We start from the raw sequence: 24,014 nt of genomic DNA on the forward strand, positions 1-24,014 counted from the left end.
CCTCGATCAGCCCGCTTTTGGCGGACTGAACTTTCTGAATCACCGCACTCATAACAGTGTGGTGCTCTGGAAGCGCCATTGAGCGCCTCCAGTAGATTATCCGGCGCCTCCGGTTAGACGGAGGCCGCCGGCGTCGCTGTCTTGCCCTTCTCACGAAGGGGCCGCCCGCCGGACTCCGGAACCACCAAAGGTTCCGGTGCGGAGTCCGGTCCATGGTCCGGGAGGTTGCCTTGCGGCACCTCCGGGGCCTCCCCCTCCTGGCGGGTCCCCTTCTGGGACCCCACCTCAGCGTCGTCCACGTCACGGGGGGAGGAGGCGGTCGGATGTGAAGCGCTATTCACATCCGACGAGCCCAAGGACCCGCTCGACGAAACGGGGAGATCGTCCTTGGGCGGACTGCATGGTTGTATGCGGCGTTAGAAGACACTATGCGACAAAAGAAAAATTATGAGTTATTCAGGAATCCAGACACTTACGATCTCGCCAGGGGCTTGGCCCTCGAGGGCCACTCCTCTTCGCCGTCGTCGGCATTGGCGGAACAGTCCGGGGGAAGGGTCCTTCCTTGGACCCTTCGGCCTCCCCCGTTGGGGAAGCCTTCCTCTTCTTCTCTCCCCCCGCTGGGGGAGAGGCCTTTTCCTTCTCCTCCTCGTCTTCGTGGGAGGATTCCTCCTTGGAGTCATTGGACGATGAGTCCGATAACACCTGGCGCCGGGAACTCCTCCAGGTTCCCGTGGCATTCTTCTTGGCCTTCTTCTCCGGCACCACGTAAGGCGCCGGGACCAGCAGCCCTGTCAAACGAGCATCCGCTGGGTCTTCTGGAAGGGGAGCCGGACAGTTAACCTGTCCGGACGTCTTCTGCCAGGCCTGTTAAAGGTAATGGGAGTTTAGATCCCACATAGAGTCAAACTATGGAAAGCAACTGTCCCGTAAAGGATAATATAGCTTACCTCGCCAGCATGACGCTGCGAGCTGAATCCGCGATCTTCGGTAGCGGATGCGGGAGCCTCGGCGCCCTTGAACAGCACCCTCCAGGCCTCTTCGTACGTAGTGTCGAAGAGCCTGCTCAAAGTCTGGTGCTGTGCCGGATCAAACTCCCACAAATTGAAGTCTCGCTGTTGGCACGGGAGAACCCGGCGGATGAGCATGACCTAGACTACGTTGACAAGCTTGAGATTCTTGTTCACCAGGGTTTGGAGACAGGATTGGAGTCCGGTCAACTCCTCCGAATTGCCCCACAATAGGCCCTTCTCTTTCCAGGAGGTGAGCCATGTGGGGATGCTAGATCTGAATTCGGGGGCCGCTGCCCATTCAGGGTCACGCGGCTCGGTGATGTAGAACCACCCCGATTGCCACCCTTTGATGGTTTCCGCGAAGGCACCCTCGAGCCAGGTGACGTTGGGCATCTTGCCCACCATGGCGCCTCCGCACTCCGCTTGGCGGCCACCCACTGCCTTCGGCTTGACATTAGAAGTCTTTAGCCATAAGCCGAAGTGGGGCTGGATGCAGAGGAAAGCCTCGCACACGACGATAAACACCGAGATGTTGAGGATAAAATTCGGGGCCAGATCATGGAAATCCAGGCCATAGTAGAACATGAGCCCCCGGACAAAGGGGTGGAGTGGGAAGCCCAGCCACGGAGGAAATGGGGAAGGAACACTACCCTCTCATGGGGCCCGGGGGTGGGGATGAGCTGCCCCTCGTCGGGGAGCCGGTGCGAGATATCGCTGGACAAGTATCTGGCCTTGCGCAGCTTTTTGATGTGCCCCTCCGTGATGGAGGAGGCCATCCACTTGCCTCCCGCTCCAAACATGGTTGGAGAAGGTCGAGGTGAGATGTGCGGACTTGGGCGCTGGAGCTTGAGTGCGCGGAGATGGATAAGCAAAGGAGGAAGAAGGCGTAGGTGAAAAGGTGGATCCTTATCCCCTTACATATGGGCGGACGAAACTATGCGTCCCCACCAGCCCGGTAAAACTCACTTATCTTCCAAGCCCGCAATCAATGGCGTGGTTGGGTTACCCACGTTCGTATTGATGAGAATCCCGGAATAAGGGGACACGATCTCTGCTTTGACAAGACGTGCCAAGGAAACCGCTTCGCTAAACGCGCTGAGGTGGAACAATGAAAATGATTCGAGTAAAGGCTTGCCCGTGGTGTGACGTCATGCCACGAAATACGTCAGCAGATTGAACTTGTGTAAATATTATTCTCTCTACGGTGGTATGTGGAATTTATTTTGCAGAGCCGGACACTATCCTGGTGTTCAAAATCTTCTATGAATTATTCGGAGGAGGAACCCGCCTTGCAATGCCGAAGACAATATGCGCGCCGGACTCGTCGTCATTGAAGCCTGGTTCAGGGGCTACTGAGGGAGTCCTGGACTAGGGGGTGTCCGGATAGCCGAACTATCATCATTGGCCGGACTCCAAGACTATGAAGATACAAGATTGAAGACTTCGTCCCGTGTCCGGATGGGACTTTCCTTGGCGCGGAAGGCAAGCTTGGCGATACGGATATGTAGATCTCCTACCATTGTAACCGACTCTGTGTAACCCTAGCCCTCTCCGGTGTCTATATAAACCGGAGGGTTTTAGTCCGTAGGACGAACAACAATCATACCATAGGCTACCTTCTAGGGTTTAGCCTCCTTGATCTTGTGGTAGATCTACTCTTGTACTACCCATATCATCAATATCAATCAAGCATGAGTAGGGTTTTACCTCCATCGAGAGGGCCCGAACCTGGGTAAAAACATCGTGTCCCTTGTCTTCTATTACCATCCGCCTAGACGCACAGTTCGGGACCCCCTACCCGAGATCCGCCGGTTTTGACACCGACACTAACTTTCAATCATGAATCATATCCAGATCATAGCCATCATAGAACATTTTTACCAGATTCCTCTTGCTATCACCACAAGGGGAAATTGCTTACGGTGGCAATATGCTCTTCTATGATGTCAGATTGACTCTTTTTATTAGCATGTAGACTAGCTTTTAGTTCACTAAGATTAGTTTTTGTTCACATTGCTCTGTATATAAGAAAGGGATTGTTGTGCTGAAAAGGTGTATGACATTCTGGGAAAACATTGTTTAGTAAAAATTATGTGGAGGTAAATTTTAGAGGTGAAATGTTGTGGATGTTCTGACGGGGAGATGCTTGGGCTAACTTCAGCGTCACACTTTATTCAATATTTGGGTATTGGGTTCTACTTATTGTCGGCGCCTTTATTTTTTGTTTCCTCCAAATTCCATGAGATATTTATTGAACAATAAATCACATGCTTGCAAGTCATTGTGTCATCTCTCTCTAACCGCCCCCTCCCATCATCTTGGCTTGCAGGTCGCCGTGTGTCTCCTGCTAGTCCGCGATGTGTCTCCCGCGAGTCCGCGACATAGCTTGCAATCTAGGTTATTGCCAAATTAACTTAGGATTGGTATCCTACAATGTATTTGTGTATTACCGTAGCAAGCACATGTGAAGGTGGGATTACATTCTATACTCTTGAAACTATGTAGAATTTTGCATGTGCATTGTTCACTTCAGCAAAATAGAGATCCCCTAACTAGCAGATCAATGTTGGCTATGATCGCAGTTTTTTACATTGTCATATTTGTAGATATACTGTATGATGGAGTATCAACTAGCTGTCTTTGGTCGCACTTAGTATAAAAGTCTCATATATTGCCGTGCATGTACGTTCTGCATTCTACTTCTCTGTTGTATACATAGCTGCTTGTATATCTAAATTGATTGTTTGCTGAACAATTTCTCTAATGTACATCTATGAAATTACTAATATGTGGATTTTGTAAACATGATGGTGCAGATCCGAGAAAGAAGAGATAGGACCAAGGAAATTAGGTGCTTCTCTACCCCTCTATCACTTTTACATTTTATTTTCCTAATGTGGATTTTCTAAAAATGATGGATGATGTGTGCTGCTCCCTCCTTTGGTTTTAGTTTCAGCATTTTTCTCTCCATGGTCCTCTCTATTTTATATGTAGAGTTTAACTAAACCATAAAGAACGTGGAGGTTTATTTTATCTATGTTTGTACCCATGCAAATCTTGAATTGTTTACATTGATAGTTTACTCACTGACAAAATAAAGTATGTTGTGTTCAACATGCTCACAAAACTGAATAGAAGCCCTTGTGATGTCGAATTCAGGTATTATAGGGAAAACACCATTTGTTTTTTGGATTCATTTTTTTTGTGAAAATAGTCGGATAGTGATCTTAATGATACAATGCATTTTTTCGTACAAGTCGCTGGTGCAATTTGCACCTGGCAAATAAATTTGTATTACTATCTATTTTATCAGGTAAAAACACCAGCAATGTTGTGACGCCCCCGATTTAATTGTACACTAATCATGCACGCAAATATGTACGATCAAGATCAGGGACTCACGGGAAGATATCACAACACAACTCTAAAACATAGATAAGTCATACAAGCATCATAATACAAGCCAGGGGCCTCGAGGGCTCGAATACAAGTGCTCGATCATAGACGAGTCAGCGGAAGCAACAATATTTGAGTACAGACATAAGTTAAACAAGTTTGCCTTAAGAAGGCTAGCACAAACTGGGATACAGATCGAAAGAGGCGCAGGCCTCCTGCCTGGGATCCTCCTAAACTACTCCAGGTCGTCGTCAGCGGGCTGCACGTCGTAGTAGGCACCTCCGGTGTAGTAGGGGTCGTCGCTGTCGGTGGCGTCTAGCTTCAGGGCTCCAGCATCTGGTTGCGACAACCAGAAAGAAAGGAAAAGGGGAAAAAGGGGGAAGAAAGCAACCGTGAGTACTCATCCAAAGTACTCGCAAGCAAGGAACTACACTACATATGCATGGGTATATGTGTAAGGAGGCCATATCAGTGGACTGTACTGCAGAATGCCAGAATAAAAGGGGGATAGCTAATCCTGTCGAAGACTACGCTTCTGGCAGCCTCCGTCTTACAGCATGTAGAAGAGAGTAGACTGAAGTCCTCCAAATAGCATCTCCAAGTAGCATCTCCAGTAGCATCGCATAGCATAATCCTACCCGGCAATCCTCTCCTCGTATCCCTGAGAGAGAGCGACCACCGGTTGTATGTGGAACTTGGAAGGGTGTGTTTTATTAAGTATCCGGTTCTAGTTGTCATAAGGTCAAGGTACAACTCCAAGTCGTCCTGTTACCGAAGATCACGGCTATTCGAATAGATTAACTTCCCTGCAGGGGTGCACCACATAACCCAACACGCTCGATCCCATTTGGCCGGACACACTTTCCTGGGTCATGCCCGGCCTCGGAAGATCAACACGTCGCAGCCCCACCTAGGCTCAACAGAGAGGCCAGCACGCCGGTCTAAACCTAAGCGCACAGGGGTCTGGGCCCATCGCCCATAGCACACCTGCACGTTGCGTACGCGGCCGAAAGCAGACCTAGCCTAGTGGCGTTCCAGTCCAATTCGGCGCGCGCCGCTCCGTCGCTGACGTCTGAAGTGCTTCGGCTGATACCACGACGTCGGGATACCCATAACTACTCCCACGTAGATGGTTAGTGCGTATAGGCTCGTAGCCAGACTCAGATCAAATACCAAGATCTCGTTAAGCGTGTTAAGTATCCGCGAACGCCGAACAGGGCCAGGCCCACCTGTCTCCTAGGTGGTCTCAACCTGCCCTGCCGCTCCGCCACAAAGTAACAGTCGGGGGCCGTCGGGAACCCAGGCCCACCACTACCTGGATGGAGCCACCTGCCCCTTCAGCCCCCATCTCCAAACAGTATCGCCAGTAATGTAACAGTGTAAAGTATATAGTATATGCCCGTGATCACCTCCCGAAGTGATCACAGCCCAGTAGTATAGCATGGCAGACAGACAAGAGTGTAGGGTCACTGATGGAACACTAGCATCCTATACTAAGCATTTAGGATTGCGGGTAAGGTATCAATGACTGTAGCAGCAATGACAGGCTATGCATCAGAATAGGATTAACGGAAAGCAGTAACATGCTACACTACTCTAATGCAAGCAGTATAGAGAAGAGTAGGCGATATCTGGTGATCAAAGGGGGGGGCTTGCCTGGTTGCTCTGGCAAGAGAGAGGGGTCGTCAACAACGTAGTCGATCGGGGCACCCAGCAGCGGCGCCGGTCTCGGTGTCTACCGGAAAGAAGTAACGGAGGGGGAACACAATAAATAACAGAGCAATCAAAGCATCACAAAGCGTAACATGGCAATACGCGGTGCTAGAGGTGACCTAACGCAGTAGGAGGTGATACCGGTGAAGGGGGGGAACATCCGGGAAAGTATCCCCGGTGTTTCGCGTTTTCGGGCAAAGGAGCCGGAGGGGGGGAAAGTTGCGAGTTTGATAGGTTAGGAGGGTGTGGCGGACGAACGGGTTGCGTATCCGAAATCGTCTCGTCGTTCTGAGCAACTTTCATGTTGAAAATATTTTAATCCGAGTTACGGATTAAAAGATATGATTTTCTAAAGATTTTATTAATTTCTGAAATTTAATTAATTATTTAATTTAATTCGAAAATTTGGATTTATGACATCAGCATGATGTCATGCTGTCATCACCAGTCAACCGGGGTTGACTGGGTGGGACCCACCTGTCATACACTGTTAGGTTAACTAGGGTTTAGTTATCTGCTTAGGCTAATATAATCAGGATTAATTAGTTTAGTTAATTAATTAGGTTAATTAAGCAAGATTAATTAAGTTAATTAATCCTTTAATTAATTAATTAATTTAATAATTTTATTTATTATTTATTTTTAATATATTATTATTAACTTTTTAATTCCTTTTTTTTATTAATCCGTTCTGGGGGTGGGGTCCCACTGTCAATGGCCGAAAGGGGCCAAACGGGCGCTGGCAAACGGGTGCGGGCACCAGCCCGCTCGGTGGCTGGGGCGTGCGGGCGCCCGAGCGAAGGCCGGGCCTGGGCGGCAGTGGGCACGGCAGCCCGAGGAGGGGCCGGCGGCAGGGAGGCGGAGGAGGGCCGCGGCATCGCCGATGAGTAGCAGCAGAGCAGACCGCGGAGCAAGGGGGGCACAACCCCAGGCGGAGGCGGGCGCGGGATGCGAGCGGTGACCACGGCGGCAGAGGGGGCGCTGGCAGCCAACCTGGACGGCAGCGGCGGCGGGGTTGCAACCGGAGCGTGCGGGCGAAGGCGGGACGCAGGGTGGGCAGCAGTGAGCGGAGCCGGAGCAGGGGTCACGGGCGCAGGCACGTCCAGGGTCGTGCGCGCGCGAGCGCGGGGGGGGGGGGGGCAATGGAGGTCGCAGCGAGCGCGAGCGCGTGCACGGCTAGGGCGCGGCCGGGCCTCGATGTCCAACGGGGCAGGGGGAGGAGAAAGGAGGGAGAGCATGGGGAAGCGCTCACGGGGGTTAGTAGGGATTTCGGCCAGCGGGCTCGATGGAGTTCGGGGAGGTCCGACGAGGACGACACGGCGGAGCGGGAGGCAGTCCGACGAGGAAGTGGCGCCGACGAGGGGAGGTGTTGGGGCGGCGTCGACGAGGTGATGCCGCGGAGGGGGACGGAGGCGCGGCGGGGCGACAACGGGCGACGTTCGGGCCGCCGGCGACGAGGGCGGCGGGGCCATGGCGCGCAACGGCAGCGGGAGGGGTCGGGGGCGTCGGTTGCCCCCCGATCTCGATCCGTTCGTGGGGGCGGGGGAAGGAGCGAGGGGAGTGGGGTTTCGTCCCCGATCCAGATTGGATCGGGAGGGGGAGAGGGAGTGGGGGGTTAGGGTTTCTGGGGTGTGGGGCTATGGCCTATAGGCCAGGGGGGTGGCCGGTTGGGCCAAGTAGGCCGGTTGGGTGGGAAGGGCCGAGGCCCATGGGGAGCGGGGTGGTTTCTATTGTTTTGTTTTCTATTTTCTGTTTTCTTTTATTTCTTCTTTTCTGTTTTATTAAGTTTTTAATTTATTTCAACTTTATAGAATGTGAGAACAACACCTAAATGTAGTAGGTTAAATATACCACTGCCACATTAATTTGGACAACTAAATAAAATAGTTTAATATTTTACAAAATACAAAAGGCATTTAATTAATTTATTTTGCTGTTGTTTTATTCATTTTTGAGTATTTACGCATTTTATACAAGTGTGGTTTCTTCACAAATATTTAGTAAGGATTATTTGCCACAAACCGAACATTTTGGTTTTAATGTTTCAAAAGTTTTGTTGTTTGCCTTTCTTTCAAATTTGAATTTGGATCAGTTCTGAACTAACGCGAGATTAACGACAGTAACTTTGATGGCTTGGCATCATTAACACGTGATTACTATAGCCTAATTATTCGGGCGTCACAAATGTTGTTTGAGGTGCATGTATCGGTTGTAGCAAAAATGTGCATCTAACGATGCATTGTGACCATGGGGCTCTGCAAGGCTTCGGGATATGTACCGCAACTAAGTGACTTGACACACCGCCACTTGCTCCTACCACCGTGCAAGTGGCCGATGCTTTAGTGTTGAACTATTGATTAGTCCCTCTTTTTCTTTAATCTATGTAATGGTGCCTCTTACCATAAATACTTGTTATGTGGACTCAATATAAATGATGTTTTAGGCATGTTTGATAGTTATAAAACAAATGTCATAGATGATAGCTATTGCTATTACGGGGACGTTTCAAAATGTTGTTCATCTTCTATTCAATGTTTGATGTTCCTTCATTATTTTTATGCAGAAGGGCTAAAGCTCCAATCATACATGTTTGCTCAAACCTAAATCTCCTAACTAATGAAAATATTTTGAAAGCAATCATGATTTTAAAGTACATATGTTTTAAAACAAAGCCCATGTATTTTTTGCTAAAACAAAAGTCACTCAAAAATGCAAATGTTTTCAATTCTAACATGATTTCAGATGGGCCTTTGTGAACATGGTAGCAAGCATTTTGTGCTATCAAATTAAAATGTGTATATAAATCTAATTATAGACAACAATCCACCATGTTTCCTATTAAAGGGGATTAAACCATGTATACTTTTTTCATCACACGCATGGATTTAGGGTGCCTCTGCGCCATTTGGCGTAACGGGTCCACTAGTATTCATGAAAACATAATATGTTCAGATCTGAAATCATGGCACTCGTGCCCTAGTGACAAGCATTAAGCATAGCAAAGTCATAGCAACATCAATCTCAGAACATAGTGGATACTAGGGATCAAACCCTAACAAAACTAACTTGATTACATGGTAAATCTCATCCAAACCATCACCGTCCAGCAAGCCTACGATGGAATTACTCACGCACAGCGATGAGCATCATGAAATTGGTGATGGAGGATGGTTGATAATGATGACAACAACGAACCCCCCTCTCCGGAGCCCCGAACGGACTCCAGATCAGCCCTCCCGAGAGAGATTAGGCCTTGGCGGCGGCTCCGTATCGTAAAACGCGATGAAACTTTCTCTCTGATTTTTTTCTTCGTGAAACGGAATATATAGAGTTGGAGTTGAGGTCGGTGGAGCAGCAGGGGGCCCACAAGACAGGGGGCGCGCCCCCACCCTCGTGGACAGGGTGTGGGCCCCCTGGCCTTGATTCTTTCACCAATATTTTTTATATTTTCCAAGAGTTATCTCCGTGGATTTTCAGGTCATTTCGAGAACTTCTGTTTTCTGCAGAATAAATAACACCATGGCAGTTCTGATAAAAACAGCGTCAGTCCGGGTTAATTTCATTCAAATCATGCAAGTTAGAGTCCAAAACAAGGGCAACAGTGTTTGGAAAAGTAGATATGTTGGAGACGTATCAGACCCACGTGGGACCCACAAGCCCTGTAGGCACGCCCAGGGGGTGGGCATTGCCTGTGGGCTTGTGGCCCACTAGTGCACCTCGCTGAGGTGTTTTCAGTGCCAAAAATTCTTAAGTATTGTGAAAAAAACATACTAAATTTTCAGGGCATTTGGAGAACTTTTATTTTCTGGTCATTTTTTATTGCATGAATAATTCAGAAAACAGAAAAATAATAGCATTTCTACTTTATTAAATCTAAATAACAGAGAGTAAAAGCTGGGTACAAAAAGTTGTGCCTCCTAAGTTCATCCATCTCATGCTCGTCAAAAGGAATCCATTAACAAGGTTGATCAAGTCTTATTAACAAACTTCTTCCGAGTGACATGAAACCGGAGAATTTTCGAATAACACTAGGTTACCTCAACGGGGATATGCATGTCCCCAACAATAAGAATATCATATTTCTTTTTGACAGTAGGAATATGGAATTTAAAACCTCAAATAGCAATTGTTGGAATTTCTCCAATAGAGTTGATACTATTCACTTGAGGTTGTTTCTTCGGCAGTATTCAAAAGGGGTCTACCAAGGATGATAGACATACTGTCGTCCTCGGGTATATCAAGAATAACAAAGTCCGTTAAGATAGTAACATTTGCAACTACGACAGGTACATCCTCACAAACACCAATGGGTATAGCAGTTGATTTATCGGCCATTTGCAAAGAGATTTCAGTTGGTGTCAACTTATCCAAATAAAATCTTCGATACAAAGAGAAAGGCATAACACTAACACCGGTTCCAAAATCACATAAAGCAGTTTTAACATAGTTTCTTTTAATGGAGCACGATATAGTTGGTATCCTCGATCTCCTAGTTTCTTTGGTATTCCACCCTTAAATGTGTAATTAGTAAGCATGGTGGAAATTTTAGCTTCTGGTATCTATCTTTTATTAGTAACAACATCTTTCATATACTTAGCATAAGGAGACATTTTCAGAACATCCGTCAAACACAATTGCAAAAAGACAGGTCTAAGCATTTATACAAAGCGCTCAAATTCTTCATCATCCTTTTTCTTGGATGGTTTAGGAGGAAAGGGCATGGGTTTCTGAACCCATGGTTCTCTTTCTTTACCATGTTTCCTAGCAATGAAGCCTCTCTTATCACATCTTTTATTCTTAGGTTGTGGGTTATCAAGGTCAACAACAGGTTCTATCTCCACATCATTATCATTACTAGGTTGAGCATCAATATGAACTTCATCATTAACATTATCACTAGGTTCATGTTCATCACCAGATTGTGTCTCAGCATCAAAAATAGAAATATCATTTGGATTCTCAGGTGTGTTTATAACAGGTTCACTAGAAGCATGCCAAGTCCTATCGGTTTCCTTTTTCTTTCTGTTACTAGAAGGACTAGGTGCATCAGTATCAAGAGAGTCTTGCTCAACCCTCTTAGGATGGCCCTCGGGATACAAAGGTTACTGGGTCATTTTACCACCTCTAGTTATAACTCTAACAGCATTATCATTCATCTTATTATTCATTTCATTGAGCAAATCATTTTGTGCCTTGAGTACTTGTTCTACTTGGGTTTTTACCATGGAAGCATGTTTACTAATAATCTTGAGATCATTAATAGTTCTACACATATAGTCGTCCAAGCAGTCAAGCATATAAGCATTTCTTTTCAGTTGTCCACTAACATATGCATTGAAGTTTTCTTATTTAACAATAAAGTTATCGAATTCATCCAAGCATTGACTCGTAGACTTATTATAAGGAATATCACCTTCATCAAATCTATGGAGAGAATTTACCTCTACTACCTGTGTCGGGGTATTAAGACCATGTATTTCTTCAATAGGTGGTAAATTCTTAAAGTCTTCAGCTTTAGTACCTTTTTCTTTCATGGATTTCTTTACCTCATGCATATCTTCAGGACTGAGAAATAGAATACCTCTCTTTTTCGGAATAGGTTTGGGAGGTGGTTCGAGAAGAGTCCAATCATTATCATTTCTCAATATATTATTCAGTAGTTTTTCAGCTTGTTCAGTAGTTCATTCCCCGAAAACACAACCAGCACAACTATCTAGGTGGTCCCCAGAAGCATCGGTTAGTCCACTATAAAAGATATCAAGTATTTCATTTTTCTTGAGAGGATGATCAGGCAAAGCATTAAGTAATTGGAGAAACCTCCCCCAAGCTTGTGGGAGACTCTCTTCTTCAATTTGCACAAAGTTAAATATTTCTCGAAGGGCAGCTTGTTTCTTATGAGCAGGAAAATATATTTCAGAGAAATAATATATCATATCCTGGGGACTATGCACATAACCAGGAGCAAGAGAATTAAACCATAGCTTAGCATCACCCTTTAATGAGAAAGGAAACAACTTAAGAATATAATAGCGAATTTTTTCCTCATCAGCAAATAGGGTGGCTATATCATTCAGTTTAGTAAGGTGTGCCACAATAGTTTCAGATTCATAATCATGGAAAGGATCAGATTCAACCAAAGTAATTAACTCAGGATCGACAGAGAATTCATAATTCTTATCAGTAACAAAGATAAGTGAAGTAGAAAAATTAGGATCGTATTGCATTCTAGCATTCAAAGATTTTTCTTTCCACTTGCATATTCTTAAGATCATCTCTATCCTTGCAAGCAAGAAAGTCTCTAGCTACTTCCCATCCAAAATATAACCCTCAGGTATATCAGGTAATTCATATCTAGGAGGAGAATAGTAATCTTTTGTTTCCATAATTTCATCAGTTTTATTATCTCATTCTCTCTAACCCTAGCAAGTTTTTCATCAAGAAATTCTCCTAGTGGCACGGTCTTAGCAAGCAAAGTACTAGCATCATCATAAGTATCATTCATAGAAGAAGTAGCACCATCAATCACTAGCGACATATTAGGATTACTAGCAGGTGTAGGTGTTGCAAGCTTACTCAAAACAGAAGGTGAATCAAGTGTAGAGCTAGACGACAGTTCCTTACCTCCCCTCGTCCTAGAGGGATAGATCTTAGTTCTTGGATCTTTCGGATTCTTCATAGTGATAAACAAATATAAATCCCAAGTAACTCAACAAATATAGTTATTCTCCCCGACAAAGGTGCCAGAAAAAGGTCTTGATAACCCACAAGTATAGGGGATCGCAACAATTTTCGAGGGTAGAGTATTCAACCCGGATTTATTGATTCAACACAAGGAGAGCCAAATAATATTCACGAGTATTAGTAGTTGAGTTGTCAATTCAACCACACCTGAAAGACTTAATATCTGTAGCAAAGCTTTTAGTAGCAAAGTAATATGGAAGTAATGGTAACGGTGGTAATAGTAATAGTAGCAGTTTGTAGTGATTGTAACAGCAGCACGGCGAAAGTAAGTTAGTAAAGATCAATATGTGAAAAGCTTGTAGGCATTGGACCGGTGATGGATAATTATGTCAGATGGCGTTCATCATGCAACAGTTATAATCTAGGGCAGCACAGAACTAGCTCTAGTTCATCAACGTAATGTAGGCATGTATTCCATATATAGTCATACATGCTTATGGAAAAGAACTTGCGTGACATCTTTTGTCCTACCCTCCCATGGCAACGGGGTCCATAAGGAAACTAAGGGATATTAAGGCCTCCTTTTAATAGAGAACCGGAACAAAGCATTTGTGACGCCCGGATAATTAAGCTACAGTAACCTCCGCAAATGATGCCACGTCACCTCAGTTACTGTTGTTAATCTCGCATTAGTTTGAAACCGATTCAAATTGAAATTCAAAATTGAGGAAAATATCAAAAGCTTAAATATTAAAACTAAAATGTTCGGTTTGTGCCAGATAATGCATAGGTGGTTATGGTGAAGAAACCATACTTTTTTTAAAATGTTTAAATGCTATAAGATGAATAAAACAGTAGCGAGAACAATTATTTAAATGCTTTTAAAATAATAAACAATCTATCTATCTATTATCTATTATATACTTAAGACAAAAGGCAAACAAGACACGTCGTTCTTCCACATAAGCCGAAATTATATAGATCGTTGATAAATAATACTTACGGCTGAGATTTAAAGATATTACGTTACATGCCTAAAGATACAAGGTTATGTATATTGAATTGACACGAATAAGATGCATGATTTTTTTTTGAAAAGAATAAAAGAGTGCACGAAAGGATGTACAGAAAGTTTGACATGTCAAAAAAGACTAAGTTGCGTTGGTGTTGCATTACAAGCACATATGGGTAAAAAAAAAGGTTTGGCAGACAGCAATATGAAAGAGTCCAGATCGGAAAAAGGAAGCGACTAATCAATCAACGTACGGCTAGAGCGTACCATGTTGAATTAGATAGAGTCCAGTTTGAACACGTAGCGTAGATACTTTCTTGAGAAAAAAAAGTGTGACTAATCAATCAGCCTACTGCCAGATTGTACCATGTTGATGTAAATAGAGTCCAGTTGGACACGTAATAGACCAGATCACGAGCAGATTTGAGAAAGTTACGACAGGTATTCCGTTGAGAGAAAAATGTGCACTTTTAATGTCTAACACATATGAGATGAAAAAAGTACTACAATACATACTACCACTACATAGTAGTTGACATGAGAGCGGCCACTACATAGTAGTCCAATTTGCACGCATACACTAGACCAGATCATGGACACATTTGAGAATTTTACAGCTGATATTTCTTTAAAAAATGTTTATTTTTAATATCTAACACATATGAGATATACTCTCTTCGTTCCTAAATATAATTCATTTTAGAGATTTCAATAGAGAGTACATACAGATGTATGTAGACATATTTTAAAATGTAGATTCACTTATTTTGCTCAATATATAATCCTTATTAAAATATCTAAAAAGACTTATATTTAGGAACGGGGGGAGTAAAAAAAAGTACTAAGGGTATAGTAGTAGACATGGGAGCCGCCAAAAAACAGTCAGTCTCTGGCCAGATTGTATAGCTTACGCCAAGCTCATGTAAATATATATAGTCCAATTTGGGTACATATGCTAGACCAGATCATGGGCACATTTGAAAATTTTACGGCTGGTATTTCCTTAAAAAATGTCTACTTTTAATATCTAACACGTATGCGATGCAAAAATAAAAAGTACTGCAGATATAGTAGTAGACATGAGAGCGGCCAAAAAAAAAATTCAATCAGTCTCCGATCAGATTGCCAAAGAAAAACAGGCAGTCTCTGGCCAAATTGTATAGCTTACACCACGTACATGTAAATATAATCCAATTTGGACACATATAATAGACCAGATCATGGACACATTTGAAAATTTAGGGCAGGTAATTCCTTAAAAAATGTCAACTTTTAATATCCAACACGTATGAGATGCAAAAAAAATAAAGAGTACTACAGATATAGTAGTAGACATGAGAGCGGCAAAAAAAAATTGATCAGTCTTCCACCAGATTGACGACATGCTCATGTAAATATAATCCAACTTGGACACATATACTAGACTTTGGACTTGATCATGGACACATTTGAAAATTTTATGGCAGATGTTTCCTCAAAAAACTTTCACTTTTAATATCTAACATGTAGTACAAATATAGTAGTATACCCCCTCCGTCCCAAAATAAGTGTCTCAACTTTGTACTAAGGCCTCCTTTGGTTCATAGGGTAGGAAAATCGTAGGAATAGTAAAGTCATAGGAAATGAGATGACATGTATCTCAAATCCTATGAGTAGGAATAGGAAAGGCGATGCCCTTTGATTCACATCATAGGATTTTTTCCATTGAGTTTAGGCTAATGTTTATTTTCCTATGAAATGTGAAGGATAGAAAGAATTCCTCCGTAAGAATAGGATTCCATTCCTACAAACCAAAGGGCTCTAAAGGAATTTTTCCTATAGAAATCCTATCCTATGAAATTCCTACAAGATTCCTCTAAACCAAAGGAGTCCTAAAGTTGAGACAATTATTTTGGGACAGGGGAGTACATGAGAGCGATAAAAAAAATCCAATCAGTCTCCGGCCAGACTGTATAGCTGACGCCATATGCTCATGTAAACATAGTCTAATTTGGACACAGACAAGACCAGATCACGTATACATGTCAGAAACTAACTGCAGGTCTTTCCTTTGGAAAACAAACATGCACACATGTGCAAACCATAATGTGTAGCTTACTAGAAACTAACTGCAGGTCTTTCCTTTGGAAAACAAACATGCACACATGTGCAAACCATAATGTGTAGCTTACTATCAGAAGCATCCACAGATGCATGGGCCAAGCAATAGATGGATAATAGCAAACACATCATAACCAAATGTGAGCCAAATGAAACAGTCTATATACATAAAATATGTTGCACATATTGTAGTCATGCAAGTGATCATCCGACCCGCATAAATAGAGAAGCCATGTAATTTGCATATCAGCTAAAATCTATATATTCATATATGCACAATTGTTCCAGATTTTGAGACCGGCATGTGAAATACATACATTTCTCTACCAATATAAGCTAGAATCATTTATAATTAATTCCTATACAGGGGCGATTGAAATGTACAATGCAGACACAGTCATAATGAGAAGTTATGCCGGGAGAAATCCAAAGGATGTCCTGGAAGAAAAGGTTGCAAGAAGAAAAAGATGTCAAATATATAATTGGTTATTTTATTGTTGCTAAGAACAGATACAATTAGGCTGGTTGTAATGGGAGTATCATAGCTAGTATCATGCATGCCAACTAGGCAACTTTGATGAGGTGGCATAGAATTAAATGAAGTAAGAGAGGGTTGAGTATCATATCATGATACTGTATCATAATAAATGCTACACTAGTATGTGTTATGCATGGCAATAAATAAAGTCATCTATGATACTACCATATGATACTATGCATTAGGAAGGTAGTATCATACACTAGTATCATATGCATGATACTAACTTATGATACTACCCATTACAACCAGCCTTAAGACGAAAACTAGATATGGAGAGAGAGAGAGAGAGAGAGAGAGAGAGAGAGAGAGAGAGAGAGAGAGAGAGAGAGAGAGAGAGAGAGAGAGAGAGAGAGAGAGTCTTTGGGCAATTTCTGGCAATATATGTAGGAAGAGTTTGTCAAAGCCAAGATTAATGTATGCTCGCTTGGAACCATTTCTGAGACATGATATTGCATAAACTATAAACAACATCCATATATAACTAATGAAGAGGTGGTTTAATGAAGAGATGTATTAACATCAAGTAGGAGCTTTCACTATTAAAAATACATCTAAACTTTATTATTGGGAAGATAGACACCAACATGCAAGTAGGAGTAGAAAACCAAGATCCATCATCAATAATACAATTATTCGGAAGACCCCAATACAGTTGACAAGACTGGTATATAGCCAATGAGAAGGCAGTTAAATGAAGAGATGGACTAAGCCCAAGTACGAGCATTCATTATTTATATTTAATCATTATTAAAAACATTTAAAATTATTATCCGGAAGATAGACTCCAACGGGCGAGGATGAGTAGAAGAGGGGAAGCCCATGATCTGTCCAAAAGTTCATCGGTTACATATTAGTTGAAGACGCAACACATATATGTTTGTTATTCTAAATGAGAATCCACATAATATATATCATATCTAGGCCGCGCAAATGCGCGGGTGGCACTGCTAGTTACTAACTAATTTAACAGTGTGCCAAAATAATTTTGGCAGGGGACTAATTAGTAATACTAATGTAGGTGCTCATTTGGTATTTCATAAAACTAAAATAAAAGAAACTTCAAATGAAAACAGTAAAGAAATAAAATAATAAAAACAGAAAACAAAGCAATACAAAAAAGAAAAAGAAAAAGAGAGAACCCCTCCCTGCTGGGCCGTGGCCCAGCTGGCCTCCAGGCCGCCCGACCGGCCCACCTGGCCCAACCGTTCGCGCACCACCCACTCCCTTATCCTCTCCCCACTCCCCCGAACCCTAGCCACTACCGCACACCACCCACTTCCCCCGATCCCCTCCTGGATCAGGATCAAGCCCAAACGCGCCCCCGACCCCGCCGATGCCGCGTGCCACCCCGCCGCACCTCGTCGGCGCCTCGGTGCCCACTGCCATTGCCGGACCTCCCGCGCCTCTCCCTCGTGGGATCGACCGTGCCGCTCGACCCCCCTGCGAACCATCGCCGGACGCCATCGCCGCGGTCCTCTCCATCACCGGCGCTCCCCGTCCCCGTCGCCGATGCCACCTCGCCGGACTGCTTCCCCTGCGTCGCCGTCATCCCCGACCTCCTCCCCGCGCCCCACTGCCATATCCCTACGGCCCCCCGTGAGCTCCCCCTCCTCCTCTCCCCCTCGCGCGCACGCGGTCACACCGTGGCCTCCTTCCCGTGGCCCCGCCCGTACGGCGCCCCTGCTCGCGGTGCACGCCCCGCCAGCCGTCACCGCTTGGCCGCTCGTGAGCTGCGCCGCCCGCCGCAGCTCCCGGCGTTCCTCCTCCCCCTGCCACCGGCCCCACTCTCCCACTGCTATCGCCTTCCTCCTACGCTGGCGCTCTGCTCCTGCGCTGCGCCGGACGACCCGCGCTCACTACCATGCCGCTGATGCGCCGTCTCTGGCCGCAGCCGCCTCCACCGCCCTCTCGTGCGACCCCCGCCGTCCTCTGCGGCAGTCCGCCACTCGGCCGGCCTCGCCGGTGCCGTTCCTGGCCGGCCTCGCCGCGGCCCCGGTCTTCGCCTGACGCCGGCGCCCATCTGCGCCGCTCGGCCCTCGCCTGGTCGGGCGCCCACAGCGCCTAGTCGGGTGCGCCCCTGCTGGCCGCACCCGTTTGTCCATACCCAACGCCCGTTAAGGCCCCTGGGCCTATGACAAGGGGGCCCCACCCCAGAACGATTTAGAAAAAAAGGAGAGAATAAAAAGAATAAAAAAATGTTAGAATAAATAAATTAATAATTGATTAATTAATTAATTAGTTAATTAAGTTAATTAATCCTGGTTAACTAATCTAATTAAAATAAGTTAGCCTAATCATTTAGTTAGTCTGTTTAACCCGGTTCAGTTAACCTGAGTCTATGACCAGTGCGACCCACGTGTCAGCTTCACCAGTCAACGGTCAGAGTTGACTGCTGATGTCATGCTGACGTCATGATGGCGTCATAAATGCAATTTTGAATTAAAATAATCTGTTAATGCTAGAAAATGATTTAAAATTTTAAAATTAATATAAAATAATCCATAACTCGGATGGAAAAACTTTGTACATGAAAGTTGCTCAGAACGACGAGAAGAATCCGGATACGCAGCCCGTTTGTCCGCCCCGCATACATAGCATAGCGAACCTACAACATTTCACCTCCGGTTCATCTGTCCGAAAACGTGAAACACCGGGGATACTTTCCCGGATGTTTTCCCCCTTCGCTGGTACCACCTACTCCCGCGTTAGGGCACACCTGGCATCGCTCATTGTCATGTCATGCATCGTCATGCTTATGTTTGCATTATATTTATTGTTTCTTCCCCATCTTCTCTCCGGTAGACTACGAGACTGACGCTGTTGCTGCCCAGTTCGACTATGGAGTTGACGACCCCTCCTTCTTGCCAGAGCAACCAGGCAAGCCCCCCCCCCCCTTGATCACCATCGCCTATTCTTCTCTCTACTGCTTGCATTAGAGTAGTGTAGCATGTTACTGTTCGGTTACTCCTATTCTGTTGCATAGCCTGTCATTGTTGCTACAGTCGTTGATACCTTACCCGCAATCCTAAATGCTTAGTATAGTATGCTATTTTATCATCATTGGCCCTACATCCTTGTCAGTCTGCCTTGCTATACTATCAGGTAGTGATCACTCGGGAGGTGATCACGGGTATATACTATACATATGTACATACTATACCGATGGTGACTAAAGTCGGGGTGGCTCGTTGAGTACCTGCAAGTGATTCGGATATAGGGGCTGGAAGGACAGGTGGCTCCACCCCGGTAGAGGTGGGCCTGGGTTCCCGACGGCCCCCGACTGTTACTTTGAGGCAGAGCGACAGGGCAGGTTGAGACCACCTAGGCAAGAGGTGGGCCTGGCCTTGGTCGGCGTTCGCGGTTACTTCATAATAACACGCTTAACGAGATCTTGGTATTTGATCTGAGTCTGGCCACTGGCCTATACGCACTAACCAGCTACGCGGGAACAGTTATGGGCACTCGGCGTCGTGGTATCAGCCGAAGCCTTCGTGACGTCAGTGACTGAGCGGCGCGCGCCGGATTGGACCGTAAGCTTGCTCTTGTATTAAGGGGGCTAGGTCTGCTTCCGGCCACCCTCGCAACGTGCAGGTGTGCAATGGGCGATGGGCCCAGACCCCTGCGCGCATAGGATTTAGACCGACGTGCTAGCCTCTCTGTTGTGCCTAGGTGGGGTTGCGACGTGTTGATCTTCCGAGGCCGGGCATGACCCAGGAAAGTGTGTCCGGCCAAAGGGGATCGAGCGTGTTGGGTTATGTGGTGCACCCCTATAGGGAAGTTTATCTATTCGAATAGCTGTGTCCCTCGGTAAAAGAACGACCCGGAGTTGTACCTTGACCTTATGACAACTAGAACCAGATACTTAATAAAACACACCCAGACAAGTTCCAGAGACAACCCGGTGATCACTTTCCCACAGGGCGGAAGGGGAGGATCGCCGGGTAGGATTATGCTATGCGATGCTACTTGGAGGACTTCAATCTACTCTCTTCTACATGCTGCAAGATGAAGGCTTCCAGAAGCGTAGTCTTTGATAGGACTAGCTATCCCCCTCTTATTCTGGCATTCTGCAGTTCAGTCCACCAATATTGCCTCCTTACACATATACCCATGCATAAGTAGTGTAGCTCCTTGCTTGCGTGTACTTTGGATGAGTACTCACGGTTGCTTTGCTCCCTCTTTTTCACCTTTATCCTCTTCTTCTCGGATGTCGCAACCAGACGTTGGAGCCCAAGATCCAGACGCCACCGTCGATGATGTCTATTACACTGGAGGAGCCTACTACTACGTGCAGGCCGCTGACGACGACCAGGAGTAGTTAGGTGGATCCCAGGCGGGAGGCCTGCGCCTCTTTCGATCTGTATCCCAGTTTGTGCTAGCCATCTTATGGCAACTTGTTAACTTATGTCTGTGCTCAGATATTGTTGCTTTCGCTGACTCGTTTATGTCCGAGCACTTGTATTCGAGCCCTCGAGGCCCCTGGCTTGTAATATGATACTTTTATGTCTTCTTTTACTTTTACAGTTGTGTTGTGATATCTTCCCGTGAGTCCCTGATCTTGATCGTACACATTTGCGTGCATGATTAGTGTACGATTGAATCGGGGGCCACAAGTTGGTATCAGAGCCGACTGCCTGTAGGAATCCCCCTTCCACACTCCCTGGCCGAAGTCGAGTCTAGACATTGCAAAACTGTTTTACTAATATGGCTGTGTGCCTTACAGGCCCACGTCGCTATTGGGTGGTATTAGGATCTTTTACTCCTCGTCTATGCTATGGGACTCTGATCTCTCTTCTATTCGGGTTAAATGATTTTGCTAACTCTAACTCTAGGTTCTCATAACTATTTCTCCCGAAGAGCCCTCATTCCGGAAGATCACCTGCTTAGTCAGAAGATTCTGAGGATATACATCGATATTTCCCGAGACCCTTGTGCTCATCGCCTTTGCAATTCCCTACCACCAAGATATCCCTATAGATAAATACATACACTTGCCGTTCTTACTTTTATTCCCAGTTGATCTTGTTATTACAAGATACCTTGAAATCCTTTCTATTGTTCCGAGAATATTTTGTGCCTACTGCCTTGCAGTTCCTTGCCACCTGAATACCCTACGGATAATTTCTCGCCCTTATCGAGTATCCATTCATCCCCAGTTGTTCATGTGTTTCACATTGGTCTTTGAAATACTATTCAATCCTCCAAAAATCCTTAGTAGCTTATTGCTCTGCAATACTTTTCTGCTTGCATTATGGATGCTTTCCATATGTCTGGCAATATTCGTTAGTATCCTTAGGCATCGTCATTTTGATCCTATTGATTCAATCTGAGTGCGAATGCACGCAATCATCAGTTGATCATTTTAAAGTTATCTTTCCGACTCAGACGTCATTCCTGACATGAGTTGGTTCTCGGCAATTCAAACTTTTATTGATTGTCCAACTAAGTGTTTTCAACTTATCCATCCTTGATCAGAGCGTCTGCTTCTGATCCTTCGTTTTGGATACCATAATTTCTTTCTATTTAAGCATCAGACTAATCAGGTGATTCTTGAATCTGATGCCTCTGCATTCTTCCTTCCTCTGAGTGAGTACCGATACTCCCATTAGCTCCATTGTGGATCGCCTGATCCATTGTTGGATTATTATCTGACAGTGTCCTTCATATTCAATCACCTTGTGAGTTCTTCCCCTGATACATAATGCCATTGGTAAATTGTATCCTTTGCTTGGCCAACCATATTCTGCTTTCGAGCTTGTGTATTTACTTTTGAAACTTGTGGCATGTTACTAAGATGCCCGATGGGTTGAGCCTATTCCTTCCCCTAATCCGTGAGAACCCGAAAGTTTTCACAAGTCATACTTTTCCGGTGTTCTACCAGATAAAATTCCAACACTACAGTTTTATCAAAGCGAGAGGTGAATGAAATGATATGCATTAAAGAAGTGGGAGTCGACCTTGAACTTTGTGTTCATGCCCATGAAAATGATGTAGACCGTCTTGAAAGCTTCTTGCAAACTGATTATCCAGCTGTATGATTCTTTCGGTATTCTTGAATTGATTCCTTACAGTTATGGTTCCGACCATGCTGTCCTGATCTGATATATTTGATGGAAATTCATTCCAGTGCCTCATCTATTTTTTGCAAGGTTGAAGTATCTACTGTCACAGGTCAATGACCCGGATATACTTCTATCATGTTCTACCTTCGAGTATTACCCCCTGGTATCTTGAAGATGTCTTGCCATTGCACCACATCTTACTAACTTTGTTGCAGTAAATGTCTTTCCTTGTCGTCATCACTCTACAGGTTCTGGGTTGTTGTCAACCGAGGACACCGGTGATACGTCCATTTTGCATCATGCTTTTATATCAATATTTTTTGCATTATGGGCTGTTATTACACATTGTATCTCAATACTTATGGCTATTCTCTCTTTTTTATAAGGTTTACCATGAAGAGGGGGAATGCCGGCAGCTGGAACTCTGGCTGGAAAAGGAGCAAATATTGGAAACCTATTCTGCACAGCTCCAAAAATCCTGAAACTTCACAGAACTTATTTTTGGAATTTATAAGAATTATTGAGCGAAAGAAACACCTGAGGGGGCCCACACCCTAGCCAGGAGGGTGGGGGCCGCGCCCACCCCTACTAGGCGCGCCCCCTGTCTCCTGGGCCCCCTGGTGGCCCTCCGGTGTCCATCTTCTGCTATATGAAGGCTTTTACCCTGGAAAAAATCGTGGGCAAGCTTACGGGACGAAACTCCGCCGCCACGAGGTGGAACCTTGGCGGAACCAATCTAGAGCTCCGACAGAGCTGTTCTGCCGGGGAAACTTCCCTCCGGGAGGGTGAAATCATCGCCAATGATCCTCTCATCGGGAGGGGGTCAATCTCCATCAACATCTTCATGAGCACCATCTCCTCTCAAAACTCTAGTTCATCTCTTGTATCCAATCTTGTATCAAAACCACAAATTGGTACCTGTGGGTTGCTAGTAGTGTTGATTACTCCTTGTAGTTGATGCTAATTGGTTTACTTGGTGGAAGATCAGATGTTCAGATCCTTAATGCATATTATTACTCCTCTAATTATGAACATGAATATGCTTTGAGAGTAGTTACGTTTGTTCCCGAGGACATGGGTGAAGTCTTTGCTATTAGTAGTCATGTGAATTTGGTGTTTGTTCGATATTTTGATGAGATGTATGTTGTCTTTCCTCTAGTGGTGTTATGTGAACATCGACTACATGATACTTCACCATTATTTGGGCCTAGAAGAAGGCATTGGGAAGTAATAAGTAGATGATGGGTTGCTAGAGTGACAGAAGCTTAAACCCTAGTTTATGCGTTGCTTCGTAAGGGGCTGATTTGGATCCATATGTCTAATGATGTGGTTAGGTTTACCTTAATACTTCTTTTGTAGTTGCGGATGCTTGCAATAGGGGTTAATCATAAGTGGGATGCTTGTCTAAGTAAGGGCAGTACCCAAGCACCGGTCCACCCACATATCAAATTATCAAAGTACCGAACGCGAATCATATGAGCATGATGAAAACTAGCTTG

At 44.9% G+C, this 24,014-nt stretch overlaps 1 long non-coding RNA gene across 1 annotated transcript; it reads left to right on the forward strand.

Annotated features, from left to right (window-relative positions):
* Window positions 1-17,711: 17,711 nt before the first annotated feature.
* LOC123041070 (uncharacterized) lies at window positions 17,712-20,974 on the forward strand. The gene is made up of 2 exons (XR_006418357.1): window positions 17,712-18,049; window positions 20,674-20,974. It is a non-coding gene; the product is annotated as an uncharacterized lncRNA (long non-coding RNA).
* The last annotated feature ends 3,040 nt before the right edge of the window (window positions 20,975-24,014 follow it).

This window comes from Triticum aestivum, chromosome 2B (assembly GCF_018294505.1).
Source record: "Triticum aestivum cultivar Chinese Spring chromosome 2B, IWGSC CS RefSeq v2.1, whole genome shotgun sequence".
Taxonomy (NCBI): Eukaryota; Viridiplantae; Streptophyta; class Magnoliopsida; order Poales; family Poaceae; genus Triticum; species Triticum aestivum.